Source organism: Natrix helvetica (genome assembly GCF_964273705.1).
Source record: "Natrix helvetica genome assembly, chromosome: 2".
Taxonomy (NCBI): Eukaryota; Metazoa; Chordata; class Lepidosauria; order Squamata; family Natricidae; genus Natrix; species Natrix helvetica.
Genome location: NC_138552.1, coordinates 197,308,111 through 197,328,492, shown reverse-complemented (window position 1 = coordinate 197,328,492; position 20,382 = coordinate 197,308,111). Strand labels below are relative to the sequence as shown.

General features: G+C 39.6%; 1 protein-coding gene across 4 annotated transcripts in view; it reads right to left on the bottom strand.

Moving 5' to 3' along the window:
- TMEM200A (transmembrane protein 200A) overlaps positions 1 to 19,800 on the bottom strand; it is a 48,617-nt gene extending 28,817 nt beyond the window's left edge. Inside the window, exons 1-3 of one of the 4 annotated variants that reach the window (XM_081943041.1) lie at positions 19,057 to 19,800; positions 18,267 to 18,469; positions 16,318 to 16,407 (exon numbers count right to left, since the gene is read on the bottom strand). The gene's annotated coding sequence lies outside the window, so the exon portion shown is untranslated. Of the gene's footprint in view, positions 1 to 16,317; positions 16,408 to 17,094; positions 17,234 to 18,266; positions 18,470 to 19,056 lie in introns of those variants that run through there. The other 3 variants (XM_081943042.1, XM_081943043.1, XM_081943044.1) reach the window with 3 other exon arrangements.
- Positions 19,801 to 20,382: the final 582 nt, after the last annotated feature.

The following is a 20,382-nucleotide window of genomic DNA, read 5'->3' as shown; positions in this document are numbered from 1 at the left end:
TGCTTGATGCTATTGCTTCTTAGTTTAGTACAGCATACATAATTTTAAGTAACTTATTCTGTTCATTGAACTTGTCTTTACATTTCCTTGAACATACCAAGTTATATTTTCCATATAAAAAAGAAGGCAAAGATTGTTTGCTTACAACAGACTTCATACCACCAAGCACTTTTCTCCTTACATTTGCTTATCTTGGAATTTCTCCAACCATTTTTCATCTTTAATCAACACTACCAAAATACTTACCCGTATTTATTCGAGTATAACGCGCACACGTGTATAACGCACACCCCCTAATTTTTGATTAAAAATCGGTATAAAATTTTGTTTCACACCAAGCATTGTAATTGGCAAAAATCCTGGAGACCCCCCCCCCACATTGTCCCTTCCACCAGCCCTCACGGCCACAGGTTGCTCACCTCCCCCGTTCTTGTAACACAGGTAGGGAAAGCGCCACACGTTGCCTAGCCCCACAGCGAAGCCCACGCAGGACATGATGAAATCCATCTGCCGGGTCCAAGTCTCTCTCTCGCGGGGCGGCAAGGCCAGGGTCGGCTTGCAGGAGTCCACGGCCTCCCCTTTCCTCCCGACTGAGGCTCCTTGGCACATGGCGGCTGCGGGGGGTCCCGTCTTTTTGTCCTGCAGTTCGACCGAGACGCTGTAGATGCTGCTGCTGCCGCCGCCGCCACCTCCGCTCTCCGACGAAGCCCCCTTGGCCATGGTGCCTGGGGGGATTCCCGAGTCCCGGTCGCCCCCTTCCAGACGGATTGAGATCCTGCCGACTGGAGGAAGAGGGTGAGAGGTGGGTCCTGTGAACGGCGGCAGCAGCGGCGGCGATACTCGCAACTCAGCTGCCTGCTGCCTTTCCCCTCCTTTGTCTCTCAGCCGGGGCGGCCCGCCGCCGAGTTGCAACTATTGCCTGGCTGGGAGACAAGGGGGCTTCGTCGGAGAGCGGAGGCGGCGGCGGCGATACTCGCAACTCAGCTGCCTGCCGCCTTTCCCCTCCTTTGTCTCCCAGCCGGGGCGGCCCGCCGCTGAGTTGCAACTATTGCCCAGCAGCGGCGGCAGCAGCATCTACAGCGTCTCGGTCGAACCGCAGGACAAAAAGACGGGACCCCCCGCAGCCGCCATGTGCCAAGGAACCTCAGTCGGGAGGATCGTTGCCGCAGCTGCTCTTCCTCCAGTTGGCAGGATCGAATGCTTCAGGGGCTACCATGCCAAGTAATTTTTCCCCAGCCGCCACTGCCACCCCACCCCAGCCCTCGTTTATAACGCGCACCCACACTTTGATTCCTTTTTTTGATACAAAATTTTGCGCGTTATACTCGAATAAATACGGTAAGTTGATCTACCTGTTTTTCCCCCCCCTACATACATAACTTGCAATTCAACTTTATTTTCCAGATCCATACTCAAGGTACCATTTGGCTTCTATAAAATTATCGGCAACTAATTCATATTCTCAGGTAACAAAGCATCATATACAAACAACCATTCATAGATTCAGATCCCCAACCAATGTATCTCTAATATCACAATTTCTGTAAATACATTTTGAAAAACCAGTAATGCATTATACATCTATGTCTCACTTCCTGCACAATGTTAAATCATTAAACACACCATATTTTCTCAAAAATATTTTGTTCCCATTATATCCCACTTTTATTGCATTTGATAATGAAGTTCTAACTCTACAATTATGAAAACATTCCATAATACAACCATTCACTTTATTATATGCTTTTCTTTTAAATTACCAAATTTTCTTTTTCATACTCAGTAATTTCTCAGTTACTTCTTGAAGTAAAGAACACTGGTCTATATAGCCCCAATCTGATATAAAGCTGCAAAGACTTCCTAAATTATTAACAATTGTAATTCAGGCAAATATTTCAGTACATCCCATCAAATTCATTGGGAAGTCTTTTTGCATTAGAATTGTGATGCAGAACTGCCAATGAAGTAGGACAAAAATTTGGTGCATGACAAATTAATGAGCTCTTTGATAGAGCACCAAATATTTTCATCAAATATTTGTCCAGCTTCAGGAAATTCCTGGTTCTTCTGCAAGGATTTCTCCAGGTCCAAGAACTCAAGAAAAAGATCTACTCATGTACAAATAAACATGAATAGAACTCTTTCCAAATTATCCTGCTCATGGTGAGGATATTAAAAATGACTAGTCAATGTATATGTAAAGGTGATATTTTTAAAAAGCCAAATTTATACAAATTCTGTAATTTCTTAAAATTATTGCTATTATTAAGCATGCCTGTGATTCCGTTTGCTGCACAATTATCAAAGCTGCCTTTAAATGTTTAATTGTTGTGGGTTCACTGGAATTAGTTTTTCTTAAAGAAAGCAGAACAAAAGCAATTTCTGACTAAATGTGTTTTGCTGATAGTAGAAAAGACACTACTTAAATCCCATTATTTTAACAAGTTTAACCTCCTCATTATAAAATATTTTGTTTTCAAGTAACTGATTCTTTGTATTATTACTGTGTAGAGAAACAGAAACACTTAATAGTACTTGGCTGTAACCAGTGTGCTGGAGCCAGCTCGTGAGAACTGACTGTTGAATGTGGGAGAATTGTGTGAAAGAATTGAGAGTAGAACTGAGCTATGACATCTAGTGCACTGAGCAGGTAATTCTGTGGCTATTTGGCCAGCAATGGAGCTGGCAGAGCTGGTTCTTGAATATTTACCACCACATGACTGACTGTAAGCCTCTAGAAGCTCATCTTCCCTTGACTCAATCCATCAAGTTATATCATGGGCATGCAAGCAAAGGCAGAACACCTCATCAAATGGCTGGCAGATACTATTAATGATACTAGCCATTTGAGTTTCCTGCAGAATCATAAAGATCTATTCTAAGAGATCCTCACTGCAGTGGCTTGGCATGTTTCCTTTGGCAGGTTTGGGATCTGTTGTCCCAAGGCAAAAAGAAGGTAAATGGAGCTGCTTCCACCTAAAATGGCCATTTCTTCACTTATGCCACACTGGAAATACAAGCACTGGAAACCTTTACAATAGTAAATTATGTATGCATTTTTTATAAAACTCTCAATCTATTTTTACTTATTATAAAGTTATGATTAGAGGCTTTGGATTATGCTTCCTGGTTTCATTCATGGTCTAGTTATCTCCTTTTATTTCAATTAACATAGCAACCAACACATTTATTCTAGAGACATGTGAACTAGAACATTAAAATCTGTCCTGAAATCCATTAATAAATCATTCTAAATTAAATCATTCCAATACCAGCACTCCGAAATTGTATTATGGAAGAAAGATGTCTGGAATCCTGTCTCAGACTAGCCTTTAACTTTGCTCTTGCAGAGCATGAAATACTGCAGTATTTCATGCTTTTGCCTTGGAAACGTGACAATCTACACCACCTTTTTTGTGGCGCCTGGAGCCTTCTGTAAAACACTGTTGCCATTTTGACAAAACAAAACTCACAAACTGTAGAAAAAACCTAAAATAAGTTTCATGTATTTAAACGCGCCTCTTCGAAATCTCAAACTGGGGGGGGGGATTATTCATTTTATAGTACTGCCCATACAACCACCATCATGCCACAAAATATGACATACTGTCCCAATTACTAAAAGACAATATGAGTTATTCAAGAACTAGACTATTGTACATTATTCATCAAACCATGATTTGAAAATTCTGGCTTGCATTGAGAACGAACACCATTTCTGACTCTATAGAGCCTGCAATTTGTGATTCATCAACCCAAATACCTCCTACTCATCATATATTGTAGTTGGCTGATTCTTGATAGATGAGATTTTTGCAGTTCTAGTCAGGCAGAAAATTAGAGGTCACTGTTCACTATACATCTGAAATGTACAGGGCTACCGATAACTTCCTGTTTTGCTCGGAGTTGGAAATCACACATGGTAAGACCATAACTGGACAACTTAAACAGATTCAGATTTCTCATTAATAAATCATTAATATGGAAAAGAGTAATATCATCAGTGAAAAAGATAGATTCTCATCATTTTCTCTGTTCATTCCTAGAACTAATCAGCATAAAGAGAATTTATCAATGTAATAGCATGTCCCAATTGACTCAACACACAAAGGATTCTCAACCATAGACCAGAGCCAAAATCTGCTTAGTTTCAGTTAATTCAGTGGAATCAAGCTTTTTCTCACCCTACCTAGCAATTACAGATGCATTGATAAATAATTTACTAATTTTCAACAGCAACATCATATGCATTTCATAGATGAAAAATAGAAGCATGAGTCAATAATGTAAATAATTGGTCTGGAAAATGAAGATTCTGCTTCTAATCATTGAGATTCCTGTGATCAGATATTCTTCTTCAGCCTAAACTATATGCTCCAAAGATAAACTAGATAAGCCCTTTTACACATTGTGTACAATTCCTTAAAGGCTAACCACTAAAAGTGCTCTAAGCAAATTTAGATGACTTCTTAAAAAATAGGCAGCTTGCTAATTCACTTCTATTACTTATAGAGCTAGTATAAACAAAATTCTGAACAAACAGATTTGTAGCAAAGAATACTTTTCTTGTATCTTTTTAAGCCTAGATTCTTGAATCCCAGATATGGTTGTATTATTTACAAGATCAAAGCCTAAACGAGAAAGTGGAAAATCAGTGTTTGGGTCCAAGAATACATACGGTATATCAATGCTCTTTTGTGGCTTTCACAAATGAAGCCAAATATACGTGTCCCAGGATAATGTTGCAGGATCCAATCTGGGACAGTCATCAGTTTTCTGAGCTTTGCTGGAGTCCATCCTCATGGAACTTCTCTCTCACCAGAATGTGTCTTTGTTTTATCTCTAAGTGTAGTGGTTGTCCAACTGCTCAACTTATTGTAAAAGTTGTTCTGGCTATGCCATCTGCTCTAAAAGTTTTATTTCTCTAAAGAAATCCTTGAAAAACCATTTGCAGTTCCCTAGCTTCAGAAAAATAATTTATTTCCTCACTTTTGTGCACAATTCCCTATTTTCCATCTTGAACAAATTTTGTGTGCTTCCTACATTTCTTTCCAATGAGGTCAAACATTAAGAAAAATTCTGCTGCTGTCTACAGTAACATTCCTTTGCACTTGCACAGCAGTCAAGTAATAATTGCTTTTATAAACTGACAAACAAGAAAAGAACATCCTTCTTCAGTACAAGACTTAAAAAAGCAGAGTTGGAAGATAAAAGGACAGACTGCCAATAAACAAGAAAGTGCAAATCAGTTTTCAAAACAGGAAAGTTCTACTTTAACAGAAAAATACCTTGAGTTTTCACAATAACATGTACAGACAGGCCCTAGTTTTTCTAGTCACCACAGAGTGCTTTTAATCACGTTACCAGGAGGCTTAAACCATGGGATCAGGCTGAAAATGGTTTCTATGCAGCAGCTGCATCTGTGATAATACAGATGTTTTGTTGCCTAATTACACTGCAAAGTATATCTCCTTCTCAAACTCATAGAATCTTAAAGCAAAACCAGTGGCAAGAGCAACCAGCTATCTTCAGAAATGCAGTGCTTTGTCATTTGTTCTACACCCTCTAGTATACACTATTGGAATAAATGGCAGGAGTGGCTTGGTACATACATCAAGTGTCCCAGCCTCAATCAGTCTGAAAAAAGCCAGTTTGGTTTAGTGGTGCTGGTCTAAAAACCAGGAAGCTGTGACTTCAAGTCCCACCTTAAGCATCAAAGCCAGCTGTGTGACTTTGGCCCAGTCACTCTCTCTCTCTCTCAGCTCAACTTACCTCCCTGTGTTATTGCTGTGGGGAAAATAGGAGAAGGAAGGAGCATTATGTAAGTTTGCTACCTTGAGTTACTTAAAACAAAATAAAGGTGAAAATGAAAATGTAATAAATAAATAAACAGTAACTGTAATGCAGACTTGTTTAAAAATAGACAAGATTCGCTTAGGTATAATATGATAGCTGAATTTGATTGGTAGCTTCACCTAAATTTAACTGGACCATGCTTTTCTGAATTAAACTAATTTAGTAGTGGTGGGGAGTAAGGGAGTATGACATGGAACTGACCACAAGAGCTAGGTCCAAACAGGACACAAGCGAGAAATGTGGTTGATGAACACTAAGGCTTAGTGTAGCAGAATAGAGTAGAGTAGAGTAGAGTAGAGTAGAGTAGAGTAGAGTAGAGTAGAGTAGAGTAGAGTAGAGTAGAGTAGAGTAGAATAGAATAGAATAGAATAGAATAGAATAGAATAGAATAGAATAGAATAGAATAGAATAGAATTCTTTATTGGCCAAGTGTGATTGGACACTCAAGTAATTTGTCTTCGGTGCATAAGCTCTCAATGTACATAAAAAATACATTCATCAAGAATCATAAGATCCAACACTTAGTGATAGTCATAGGATAACAAACAAAGATCTGGGACTAGCCCTCCCAAAAGGAAGAGCGGAGTGCTTTGCGGAGTGGCTCTTTTGAGACTACTGAGTGGCACCTTCCTTGCCTGACTGCTGCAGAGTGCAATCTGATGTGTCATATGGAAAATGAGGCAGCAGGTGGTTGATTGCTCAGCCAAGCAGGCACCCTGGAAAATTGTGGAAGCAGCTGGCATCTCTGGAGAGCTTCCCACTTTCTTATCTCCTTTAAAGCATAATCACCAGGTCCAAATACCTCGCTCTAAGGGCTCCTTCCTCAGAAGGCGGTATTATTAGCAAGGTGGACACACAGGTAGGACACACAGCGTAAGTTGTTTCCACAGACACTTGAGCTACAACTCTCTTTCTGAAAAGAAGTGGGTGGGGGAGATAAATATATGAACCAGGCACTGGAATACAATCTTTATATTTACCTTTCTCTTCTTTTGCTTATTACTAAGCATTTGGCACACAATGATTATTTTTAAAATAGAAGCGCCCTTCAGTACCTTGTTTCTCTTTTTAAACAGTACCTCATGTCAGTTCTCATTATTAGTTCATAGAAAGAGATAATTTATAAACTGAAAGTAACTGAATTTTTAGTGCAAGTAGAATTTGTTATAAGAATAAATTTGAGTAAACTTGAATTACACTTCATATAGAAGTAAGATGTGTCACTGTATTTTACTTTTGTATGTTAATTTTCCCTCACACACAAAAGGGAAAGCAGAATGTGGATTCAGGTCTTCAGAGAACAACTAAGAATCTCTCATCTAATTAAAGCATGATATACATGATCAGAGCTTTTCCTCTAATTTAATCATCATGTCTCAAATGAATCAGGGATATTCAGATGTGATGCTAAACCATGGTCTAGCACTACATTTAGAAATGGTGCCAGTTCAGTTCGTACTCCCCTCTCCTCAATTCCACCTTGCTAAAGAAATAGATGGAGAAATAAACCAGGATTCAGTTTCAATTTCCAAGCAGGTTCTGCCCAGTTCTGGAGAACCAGTAGCAGAAATTTTGAGTAGTTTGGAGAACTGGTAAATACCACCTCTGACTGGCCCTGCCCCCATCTATTCTCTCCCTCCCAAGTCCCAGTTGATTGGGAGGAAATGGGGATTTTTCAGTAACCTTCCCCTGGAGTGGGGAGGGAATGGAGATTTTACAGTGTCCTTCCCCTGCCGCGCCCACCAAGCCACGCCCACATAACCAGTAGTAAAAAAAAAATGAATCCCACCACTGTTGCAATGCAAATGAAACAAGAGCTGTTGTTTAAAATAAGTGATATTTTATAAAATAAACCTGAAAACCTGGCTTCTATAACGATTCATTGGGATTTATTTTAAACCTGTAATAAACCAGAAAATAAGAAGAAATATAGTTTTACTAATCAAGGTTCAGACAAGCTTTAAAACACGTTAAGAAGTAAAGTTACAGTTCAAAGTTGATTTAAAATACTCTGGTTTGTTCTGTAATTAGGGACTCCCAATTTCTAATTCTTATATCAATACGCAACAGTGGCATTCAGATTTGCTTAACAACCTCAGTGTTTCAATTAACAATTGCCACCAAAAAATGTCTTAAAATTGGGTCTGGTCACATAGGTTCCTCGACTTATGACCAAAATTACGTACAACCAAAAATCCAGTTCCAACTGCAGTCATAAATTGATCTGTATGTTTTGATAAATGGTTATAAAATATCTCAGCTTAATAAGATGAAATATGTTCAATTGAATATGGTCACTAAATCTTATTGGATTACACACTGAATACATGTTGAATAGGATTATAGGATTCACATTTTAAAAATGATTAGGAAGAAGTACTTTAAACTCTGCATGACACTTTAATAAAGCAACTCATCTCTTTACTAGCTTCCTCATAAGCTTGAAAAAAGGACGAACTGATTTAATGGTAGAGAGTTGCTGTGTTTGTATGTTGCCCAAAGCACTTCTTCCAAATCATTTTTGAATTATGAACAGCCTTAATATTAGGGTTCTCAAACACCCGTGTATCTACAGTAGTGACTGGACAAAAAATATCAAGTTACTTTTAACTCAAGAAACAGGATTTGCATCAAGGTAATTTTATATTTTATGCTACAACCAAGTTTGCCTCAAGTAAAGCAAAATAATGCCGTTATGAGGGGTCTTTGGTGCTCTCTGAGCTTGCTTGTTTTCTTGCAGATATTTCTTCACCCAAACTAGGTAACATCATCAGTGCAAGTGACTAGCACTGATGATATTACCTAGTTTGGGTGATGTAACGTTTGTAAGAAAACAAGCACGCTCAGAGAGCACTAAGGACCCCTCCTTTCAACCTTGAGCTACAAACGTTCTTTATTGGTAATATCATTGTGTAAAATATGAATAGCAGATATATGCCCTGAATAGGCACCATCATACGTCTGCCATCTCATTTAGATAAGAATTCCCAGAAATATGTAATGGTTATTTGAAAATAAAATACCTCTTTTCCTATTGATATCCATATATCTGTGAGATACCTGCACAGGCATTGGATGGATGGATGGAGAGAGACAGACAGACATAGAAATAGAAATAGAGAGATACATACAAACAGTGGTGTGTGTGTGTGTGTGTGTGTTTATCCTGCTATGTCCCCTTCAGGAACTGAAATTGTGCTTCATAAAGGAAGAGTAGGGATGTCCCTGGGATAAGCAAAGAACGCAGGGAATATACATCAAGAATATTTCCCCCCCTGTATTGTTTTTTACCTTGATTGCTGATTATGTGTGTGTGTGTGTTTTACTGTTACATGTTCCTTTCTTGTGTTTTTAACTGTTGTTAGATGTCTAGTCCCATGAATTTGAGATGGATGATCATATAAATAAAATAAAATAATAAAAAAATAAAACACTCCCTGTAGGTTTCCTCTTTCTAGTTAAAGCAAACAGGCACTTACATTGGGCAGAAGCAATTCTGGAGGTGGATGTTCATTTTAATGACAACAGCAAGGACATCATTTCATGCAAGATTAAACCATTCCAATATTTTCTTTTAAAAAATCCATGGATAACAATATAAAGCAGGGATGTCAAAACTCGATTTCATTGAGGGCTGCATCAGGGTTATGTTTGACCTTGGGGGGCGGGGCGGGTTGGATGTGGCCAGGGTGGGCATGGCCAGCTTGATGTCACTCGTGTCAGGGGGCCTGTGGTGGCCCAAGGACTCTACCAGCAAAAATGGGCTCCCGAGCTCCATTTTCGGCTGTGACCGAAACTACAGCTCATGGCAGCCTCCTGCAATCCTCTGCCAGCAAACACAGTCCTTGGGAGTGCCGCCTGCAGTTGTCACAAGCTCCATTTTCAGCTGCAATGGCCTCCTGCAACCCTCTGCTAGCAAAAATGGAGCTCAGGAGGGGCAGACGTAGCCCTCCCAAGCTCCATTTTCACTGGCAGAGGCATGTGGGGCCAATCCTTTGCTGTTTCCAAGGCAAGCCCGTGGGCCAGATCTAAGCACCCAGTGGGCTGGACCCTGATATAAAATAATTGGCAAAATAATGCTGGAGGATGGGCCCCTCAGATCAGATGGGACTTAATAACATGCTATTGAGGAAGAGCTGAAGAACTTTCAGAGAGTTTATGATACGGCTAGATTGAAATGATGTTTGAAAAGATTGAAATGGTGTTTACGATATGGCTAGATTGAAAGCTTTGAGACATCTACTTTTCTGCCATGCAGGAAAATATAGTCCAGTTCTACAAAGAATTACAGTGGAAACACAAAATGTAAAAAAATATAAATCCTGGAAAGCTCAACTCAGCAAAAGATAAAATTAATCAGCTACATACGGGTATCTGCAAGTTGAAATTGACTGGAATTGAACACTTTCAAACACTATTTGCTATTCAAGACCCCAAAATAAATCAAGAATAATGTTGCTTTCATTGTCAGGAAGGATATACCCAAAGATAGTACTTTGGTACAATGCAATCAATTACTGAATAATATCAATGTATAACAACTGACTTTACAGACAATCCTTTAATATAATGGCTACCAAAATTTATGTTCCAACTACTGATGCAGAATAAGTTGTTGAGCCTTACAATAAAGTTCAATCTGACATTGATAGAACATTAAGTGAACACTTAAATCTTTTGAGAAGTGTAGTGCTAGGAAAGGAGAAAGGAAAAAGAAAGTAGCTACAGTTAGAACCTAACTTACTTATACTTAACTACAGCTCAAATTAACAATGGCCTTGGAAAGGGTGTTTTACCGCCTCTGACTATCACAATATATTGCACCTCCTTCCACAGACAGAAGATTGTGAGCTGGTTGTTTGGTCCTATGATCAGTTGCCAAGTATCCCATGGCCATGAGATGAACATTTGCAATCTTGTCAGCTTCTCAAAAAAATTCCATGCATAGACAATATAAAGTAATTGGCAATATAATGCTAGAGGACAGATCAGATGGGACTGAATAACATGCTATTGGGGAAGAACTGAGGAACTTTCAGAGTGTTTATGATATTGCTAGATTGAAATGATGTTAATGATTTCTGCTTGGACTTCAGCAATGGAATTTATAAGCTGGCTCTGTGGGAGATTTCTGCTCCAGTGGGGCATGCTTTGGAGGTTTCTGGTGCCAGGTCCATGTGTGGGGAATGGAGCTTAGAGAGTAGTGGTGGCTCCAGGAAAGGCATGGCGGAGCAACAGGGAGACCAAGAGAAAAAGGATGACAAAGTGTTCTCCCTCCCCTTCCTTTTCCTTCCATCTTTTTCTCTTCACCCTCTGGCTGGTCTCATTCCCTCCCCTGCTTTCTTCTGCTCTTCGCACTTACTTTCAAACTCACCACACCTCTCTGTTTTACATGCACTAATACACATACATGTATACTCTCCTCTCCATTTCTGCCTCCCCTCCACCCCTACATGCACACACACACTCACATCCAGGTGACTCCTGGCCTGAGCCACCTTTTCCTTAGCTGCTTCTCTTCCAGTCACCTCATTTCCATCCTTGCCTAGGCATCAGCATATTGATTTGCCTCCTCATCTCCTCTTTTTGCTCTCTCTCTCTCCCTTCTTCCCTCATCTTTCCCTTTTTCCACCATCCCATACTGTGCACCTACCTACCTTATACCCCTCTCACATCCTCAATGCACCTGAAGCGTGATGAATGGCTGTAGGAGGCGCATCAGACTGGAATGGGACAACTTGGTGCAGCCAATTCGCCATGACCAACTCACCGTGGGAAAATTCAACAATTCAATTTAAGTATTCAAAATAATCTTTAAAATATTTTAATTTTTGTCATTCATATCTCATTATGTCCCTCCTTTTGAATGTTTTCTTTAATGATTCTATTCCACCATTTCTTTGATATTAGTGTAACTCTTATCCTGCAGTGAGTTGTCTATAGAGAGTTGGCCATGGCAAGCTGGCCACAGAAAGTTGGCCATGCTGAGTTGTCCTAGACCCACACCAGACAACCTCCATTTTGCTGCCATTGCACTTCCTTTGCCACTTTTTGGGGACAGTTTCTGTGGTGAATTTACATGTATCTAAAGCACCTTCTTTAGCCACATGTCTCAGAAATGTTTGCCACAGATGTTGGGTCCAAAAATGATGCAAAGGAGAGTTGAATATCCTGCTTGGGATATCAGTGAGTGAAGCGACACTTGTATGTGATCTCCACCCTTTAGGATCTCCCTCACCTCTTCAAATGCAGCCCATGCTCCTTACCTGGGGCTATCCATTTAATGACCACAACTGAGAATGCTAGGATTGTAGTCATTGAGTGAAGCAGTCACATGATTTCTCAGTTAACTAAGGCTTTACTCAATGACTGAGATTCTGGTCCAATTGTAGTTGTAAATCAAAGACTACCTGGTAATGCAAGGTGGATGGACTTAATTATAGCAGTGGTGTATGCAACTGCTGAAAGTCTTGAAGGGCTAGGTCAGCGCTAGATTATCCTGGTGAAAATCCTTTATTTGTCTTGAAGACCCAACATCAACTTGATGGTACATAATTAATCCATTAATCCTACTCTGAGTCTTTACAGCCATATGACATCAAAAACTTCTGTATACAGTCATGGATAAGCCCATCCACAGATAAGCTAACCCTCACATTTTTAACCAACACACCATGAAAAATATACCACCTAATAAGTCTGACTCTCAAATTTTTCTTATGTTTCCTCAATATATTCTAAAGGATTTTTTTTTGTTTTCCTATTTTGTATCAATACATGTTGTTTTCAGAACAGATTCTGATTTAAATTTGAACAATTGACTTATCTACAGGAGGCACATTTTAATGGTATTTTGGTTAAAAATTTAAGGGTTGACTTACTGGCAAGCATATACTTTAGAAACATATGATAGATTCATGATTCAGCCCATCTATTCAGCCCATCTATTCAGCCCATCTATTCACGATTCAGCCCATCTGCAGATAAACTGAACCCAAATTTTTGGGTTTATATCAGATCCTAAAATTCTTGGCATATCCATAATTTGAAAAGATAAAGTTGCCTACACTTCACCTAAACAAGAGGTTGACAAAGGCTAAGGATCATAAGTCATTGAAACACCTGGATACTGTATATGATGTTCATATTGCAACATAATTATGTTATTTTAATGCTATTAGAACATGACTGTTGCTTATGACAAGGTTCTTATGATAAGATGCTTATGATAAAGTTCCCTATTAATATTATACTTGTCTCTAACTATTCCATTGATTACTGTGGGAGTTGCTCCCATGAATTGCTCCTGTGTAAAGATGGCACCTCTTATGCAGCAATCCAACCATATAATTAGTAATGGGATTCAAAGGGAGTTATATTATTTAACATGGATTTCTTCACCAAGCATGGAAGGGTCAACATCCTTTTTAGGAATTGATTAACTAATGCAAAGATTAATTATCTGTCAGTTTTTATTTCCCTACTCAGATAATTTCTTAATTAATTCTTCAAAGTCGCCACAATTTTAATTAAAAAGTTTTGATTGTAGGAAACATATTGAAAAATTATCATACTTCTCATCACATGGTATTAACTGTTAAAGTTAATTGAAGTACAAAACAGAACATTGTTAAAGTAATGAGCTCAGGTTCCCATCTCTTCTGCATACATTTTAACTGTGAAATAAAAGCATTCATTTAATTTGGCCTTTCAAAACTTTTGAGTATTAACAGAATATTCACTCAGCTATCTTTTGAATAATGCAACATATGCGTTGCAATGTTTTCTTATTAGACCCTGACCATTTTTCAGAAAATTGTAATGATGTAGTTTTGTCAATTATTTCCAGGTTTTTATGGAGAAAAAAAAGACTTCTGACATTGATTGTGAAGCGATACTTGGGAATGGTTCTACAATTAAGGTGTCTTTCCATCACAATTATATGATTCACTCTTTATGTAAAGCATAAAAGCATCTTTCCTTTTACACAAGAAATAATATAAACCATAATTACTACGCTTGCTACATATCATGGCAACATTGAAACAGTGATGAATTAGAACCTCATACAAAAACAACTACCTGACAAAGCTATATTGTATTATATAACTTATTTGAACTAGTGGGTCTCTTTTAAATACCCTGTAGTTAAATAATACAAAAAGAAGTACAAAACCTATTCTGTAAATAACATGAGTCATTTTTTATTCTATGATAAAAGATACTTTTAAATTAATAAAATTTAAATTAATAAAATTTATTAATAAATTTTGAATTAATAAAATTTAAACATTTTGTCTTCGTAAGTATATATTTTAACTACAACACTTTGAAAAAGAAACCACATTTCCAAAATGTGCTGGTTAATACAATAAAACTTCCTTCTGCTCTGTGCCTCACTACACCACAACATAGTGCATCCTAATCTATAAAATGTAACAGTGCCCATTATTTATATATAAGAAATTTAATGTTATAAATGCATTCATGAAATAAGAGCACTGTGAGTTACATTGGGCCAAGAAAGAGTGATTGCTCCAGAATAATCCAGTAAGTTTTCATATTTTAAGGTAGACAAGAACCTAGTTTTCCACAGAAATACTGTGGAAACTGTTAGATTGTGTAATGAATAGGTACACACAGGCTTAACGGTAACAAAAGCTCTTTATTAAATATAACAAGTGAGAACAATCCAGCGAAGGTTGAGTCTGACAGCAGCCCTTTCATAGGGAGCCGTCAGACCCTTCGACCAATAGGATTAAACCTCTGTTCCCACCAGAACAGAGGACCTTGGTGGAAACCACTGTAGTTGGAGCAAGTATCTAACAGAAATTGTACAACTTTACCACATTGTTTATTAAATGCATTTTGCTCCAGAAAAATCTTGGATCTGCTTTTCTTTGTTTCTTTAGTCTGTCATTTAAAAGTATTTTAAATTAAAACCAGTGATTCTATAATATACTTAATGAAATTGCTACTTATAATTCTATGTATTAGAGTGTTTCCTGATAAAAAAATTCTAGAGCACACCAGCTACTTAATTCAAATGTCACAGCAGTTACACAATGTCTTACACCACACCTGGCAATCTAAAGACAGGTTAAAGGATCCAATCTGAGTCCGTAACTAGGACCAGAGGTTTAGCCTTCCAAGCTTTCAGACCCATACTGAAGCCCATTCTCAGGGAACTTCTCTCTATCCAGACTTTCCATTCTAGAGGGAGACAAGTTACCTGAGGATGGGCTCCAGTAAAAGTCTCAAAATTCAGAAGACTAAACCTCTGGTCCCAGTGACCGACTCAGATTGAATCCTGCAACATTACACTGGTACACATATATCAGTCTTCATTCAAAAGGTTAAAGGCTATAAAGTAACATTGTGAGGTGACATAGTCTAAAAACACCCCGTGATTCCACATTTCAGGCTACGAAATTATATCATCATCAAAAGTCAAGGTGACATGCGAAACCAAATTCAGTTGGAGATGCTGGGCGCCAACATCATAAATTTAATAAATTATTATTATTGCAATGTTGATGATAATAATAAGCATGTATTATTATTGTTATCATAACCTTCATTGGCTTAACGATCCTGGTTACAATTTTTTTAAGCTTGTCTTCATAAAACAACTCACACTGAATTATGTTCTTGTATATGTATTTACTTCTATCATAGCATAGGGTTTCCTGCCTAGGCAGGGGGTTGGTTAGCCAAGGTCCCTTCCAACTCTACTATTGTATTGCATTGTATTGTTGTGCTGGCCCTACATGTCTATCATATTAAACCTGATTGTGGTGTTATGTTGTATTCAGAAGTCTGATGGCCCACGGATAAAAGATACTTTTCAGCCTATTCGTTCGGCTGGCTATGCTTCTATATCTCCTGCCTGATGGTAGGAGAATAAAGAAGTGCTGACCAGGGTGTGAATCATTCCTGAGGATTTTCCTCACTCTGCTAAGGCAGTGGGTCCTGGCAATTTCATCCAGTGTGGTCAGGGGGCAGCCCATGATTTTTTGTACTGTGCTCATCACTCCCTGTAATGCCTTTCTGTCCGCTGCAGTCAAGCCAGCATACAATACCATAGCACAATATGTGCAGAAGCTTTCTATCAAGAATTTAAGATAAGAAAGGCAGATGAGACACTTTTCCCAAAGTATACATTGCATTCAGCCACAGGCAGAAAAAAAAATAGTACTAATTTACTGATTTTTGCATTGCGTGCACAGTCTTATTTTAATTCCCAATGGCTCCACACTGAATTAGAAAAAAAATCCTATCCAAAACATGCAATACATATATACTTTTAACTGATCTGGTATTCTTTTATGGGTCAATCAGTATCTATAATGGAAAAAGTTCTGTCATAAGAATATCCTTTTTTCTATCTCTTCCAATGCACATGTTAACAAGAATCGTAGATTAGTATGCATATCAATGCATGGCACTATTAATACTTACAGACTCCAACATTTTTCCAAGAAGAGATTCATGTCCACATCAGAAAATGTCACTCATGAAGTATCCAATTCCTAATGTCAGCTCTCTCATCTTAGTTCATGCAAAGAGAAAAAGTGACAAGATGACAAAAGAGAATACATCAGTGAGGCAGTGAGAAGAACTATATAGGCATCCCAATTTTAAAATCTATAGATAAACCATTGTCTTCTGCATGTTCCGTTAGAACTATTGGACATCAAAACAGACAGACTAATAAAGGGTGAAAAATAGAATTGCACATACAAAGAAAAGACTCACATTGGGGAACTATTGATGTGAATCAGCAATCTTATTTTAAGATCTAAAACTGAATTCTTATTTCAGATACACTCCAGAAGACAAAAACCTGTTTATGGAAATGATGAACTGTTTATGTGACCCACACTTTCCATAACTAAAAGTGTAATTAAATTAATGCTAATCTTATCATATTTTTCCATCAGGATGGCACAAATAATCTAACCATGTGCAACAAGTAATATGTATTTCAGTGTCAAATACAAAAATGTAATAATTTCTTCTCCAAATTACTGCATATCTACATTTCATTTTCTTCTATATGAACATTGCTTTTTATTCAGAACAAAAAAATTATTGTTACTCATGCATTAAATTATCCAAATTGCCTCTTAATTATACTCTTACAAGTATTTTGCTGGAAAAGAAAAGAGTCGCAATATACACATTAAAATGCTTCTATTTAGGAATAAAATAAAGAAGTATTGCTGAATTATTCACCTTTCATGCTTCTATTTAATTGCAATGAAGTTTTTCTCTCTCTCATTCTTTTTAAGTAGAGCTTCTTCAATTATCAAAGTGGAAACACTTCTATTATTCAATACATTTTACATGTTGTCTGCCAAAGCTAGAATATGAGAGCATGTTCCAGTTTCAACGTACAAAATAACATATTAAGTAATAAAATTTTAAGAAGCTTCAAGAAAATTCCAAGTTACTTGAAGTTTCTTTTCCCTTTGTTTTGTACAGAACGGAATCCTACAACATTGACTGTAGCCATAAATAGTAAAATAATTGGGATTTTAATAGCCCTAAGGAGGCAATGGAAACCACTTCTGGAAAACCTTGCCAAGAAAACTGCAGGAACTTGTTCAGGCAATCTTAAAGAATTGGACAGGATTTAACAGAAAAAAACAACTGTGTGCAACACTCTATTATGACTAAAATGTAGTACTATATTTGAGTTGAGATATTTTTTTTTAAAAAAAAACTAGTATTATAGAAAGACCAGCACTAAATAGTAAGGATAAGATGCTGACATTTCCATAATTAGGCACAGAATGTCTGAAGTTTCAATTTATTCAGAATTTTACCATCCAAGGTTTCATGTTTAGGTTTCCAGGGACTGCAATTTGCAAGTATTCAACTCCTTTTGAAACACTGGATACAACTTCATCTTTAGCCACAGAGGTAATCCTTGACTTACAACATCAATTGGGACTGAAACTTCTGAGTCTAAGCAATTTCATTTTTAAATGAGCCATCACATGGCCATAACCAGTTTTATGACCATTCTGCCACAGCTGTTAAGCGAATTACATGGTTGTTAAGTGATTGCCTCTCCTTATTGAGGACCCGGCAACCATTATAAATATGGGATGCCAAGTACCTGAATTTGGATCATGTGATTACAGGGATCCTGAGATAGTTGTAAGTGTGAGGAATGGTCATAAGTCACTTGTGTCAGCACCCATCGAAACATTGAACGGTCGCTAAATGAATGGTCATAAATCAAGGACTACCTGTCTTGGTGGATGACAGAAGTTTAGATTAACATATGTAGGAGGTACTATATCTTACAAAACTGTTCCATAACTTGTTAACTCATACAAATCAGAAAATTTTGTCACCTCCCCCAAACACTACACTTAAGAAACTTGTGTTATGCTCACCTTTACTCCTACAGAACAATTGAGCAGAAATGTGTTCAAATTTACGGTCCATTTAAACTCTTAGCATGTCATCTGAGCCTGAACAATCTGCTTTGCAACAGAGATCACAATCCTAGTGCCATTTAGGACGGACTGAAACACCTTACCCACGTCTGTCAACCAAAGGAAAGGTGTAGCGGTGTTCTTACTCCGATCGTCTTTGGCTGTCAAGAAAACCGGAGCCGAACAAAATGTTGGTTGTGTGCATATGCGCACAAACACTCAGCGTAAAAGCTAAACGTAAAGAGCAAAACGCCTTTTTAAACGCCCAGAGAGAGAGAGAGAGAAACGTTGACACTACCCAAAGGATCCATCCCAGCGCCTCCTCTCATTTCCTTGCCTTTAAGCGGCTTGGCTAAGAATGGACCCTGAAGGGAAGAATTCGCGAACGCTGCCAGTCAAACAAAAGAGGGTGTAGCAGCTGCAGAAGAAGAACACTGGCGGACCCAAAGGAGACCAAGCGGCTCCCCCGAAAAGGCGGGAGCGCCCTATTTTATTTTGGGAAACCCAGCCAAGCCCCGCCCCTCCCTCTTCCGCGAACCTTTCGGCTCTTCCCCGGACACGGATCCGTGGAAGAACAAAGAGTTTTATTCCTCCACTCCGTGGGAATCCCTAGGACGCCGCGGCGGCGCCTGCCCTACTTCTCTCGCCCGAGGCTCGGGCATTTCCTCACCCAGGGGAGTAGCCAGAAAGACAGAGGACCGGAGGGAGAGGAGTCCTTCGTCGTCGTCCCCCCTCCTCTTCGTCTCACCTGGCATTTTTACCTGGCGGGAGACCTTCCGCTGCTTCTGTCGCTTTTGGGGAGGGGGAGGCTCTTCGAAGGCTCCTCCGCCCGCCTCGGCTTCACGCAAGCGACGGCTCGGAGGCAGCCAGACCCGCAGCGCTTCTCTCGCTTCCTCCCTTCCCCCTCCTCACCCTCGGTATTGCTCAGGCGGGAAGGGAAGGAAGGGGATGGGGCAAAAAAAAAAAAAAGCAAGAAAAAGGCGCGAGAGGGGGGCTCGAAACGGCCCCGTCAGGTTCGGCCAGAGCCGACGAACCGAGAGCGTTTGTTCCGGACTTCCTTGGAAAGTCCTGCCACGCCGGCCGCCCTGCCTCCTCTCTCACCTCAGCCGGCCAGATGTGGCGGTCGCCTGCTCTCCTCGGGCTCTCTCGTTCCGAGGGGCGGGGCCAGCCGGTCCCTCCTCAGTGGCGGCGGGCGGCGGGAGGCGTCACTCCAAGGAGCGGCGAGAAAGGAGCAGGAGACCCAGGCGGTTCCGAAAGTTTTCAGCGCTCCGCTTGACCGAGGGAAAGCGCGGGCTGACCTGCGCCGCTCCCGCACGCTGACCGCGGGAGAACCTTTCCTCCCGCCCAGGCTAAGCCGGCTCGTGAGACAGTGGGGACGTCGGGAGCAACCCAGATATGCAACAACCGAGCCTCCCCGCCTCTGGCTGAAGGAGCCACACTGTCACCTGTGCGTTTAGGCAGGTGTCTGACCTGGGATCCCGAAAAAGAATTTGTCTCCAAAGAGTAAACTTTACCTGCTGCCTAGATGCACACTGTGTGTGTGTGTGAGTGTGTGTTTGTGTGTGTGTGTGTGTGAGTGTGTGTGTGTGTGTGTGTGAGAGAGAGAGAGAGAGAGAGAGAGAGAGAGAAGGATGATGATGATGATGATGATGATGATGATGATGATGATGATGATGATGATAGACACACACAACTTCCGATTGGTACACAACGAACTTTTCCTTTGGTATCCTGCTCATTATTGCGGATTAACGCCTACAGTCCATAGCGAATGCTTAACCCGATCCTCGCTTTTCCTCGCCAGCATTTGTGTGTGTGTATATGATTTACCTGTTAGGGAGGAGTGTGCCCGGGAGACCGACAGGCGAATGTGTGTAGGTAGGAAATGCTCGCTTGATCTCCCTTAATCGAATGGGAGATGCATCAGAGTCAGGTTTAAGATCTGTATCTTTAAGGTAGCCCCAGGGAAGGAAGAGCAAAGTAGGAGAATCTAGTTGGTAATTCAAGAAGGGGAGGGAATAGGAAGAGAAAAAGCAGGTCAGCTCCTCCTCCTGGGGCAAAGGATATTTACAAT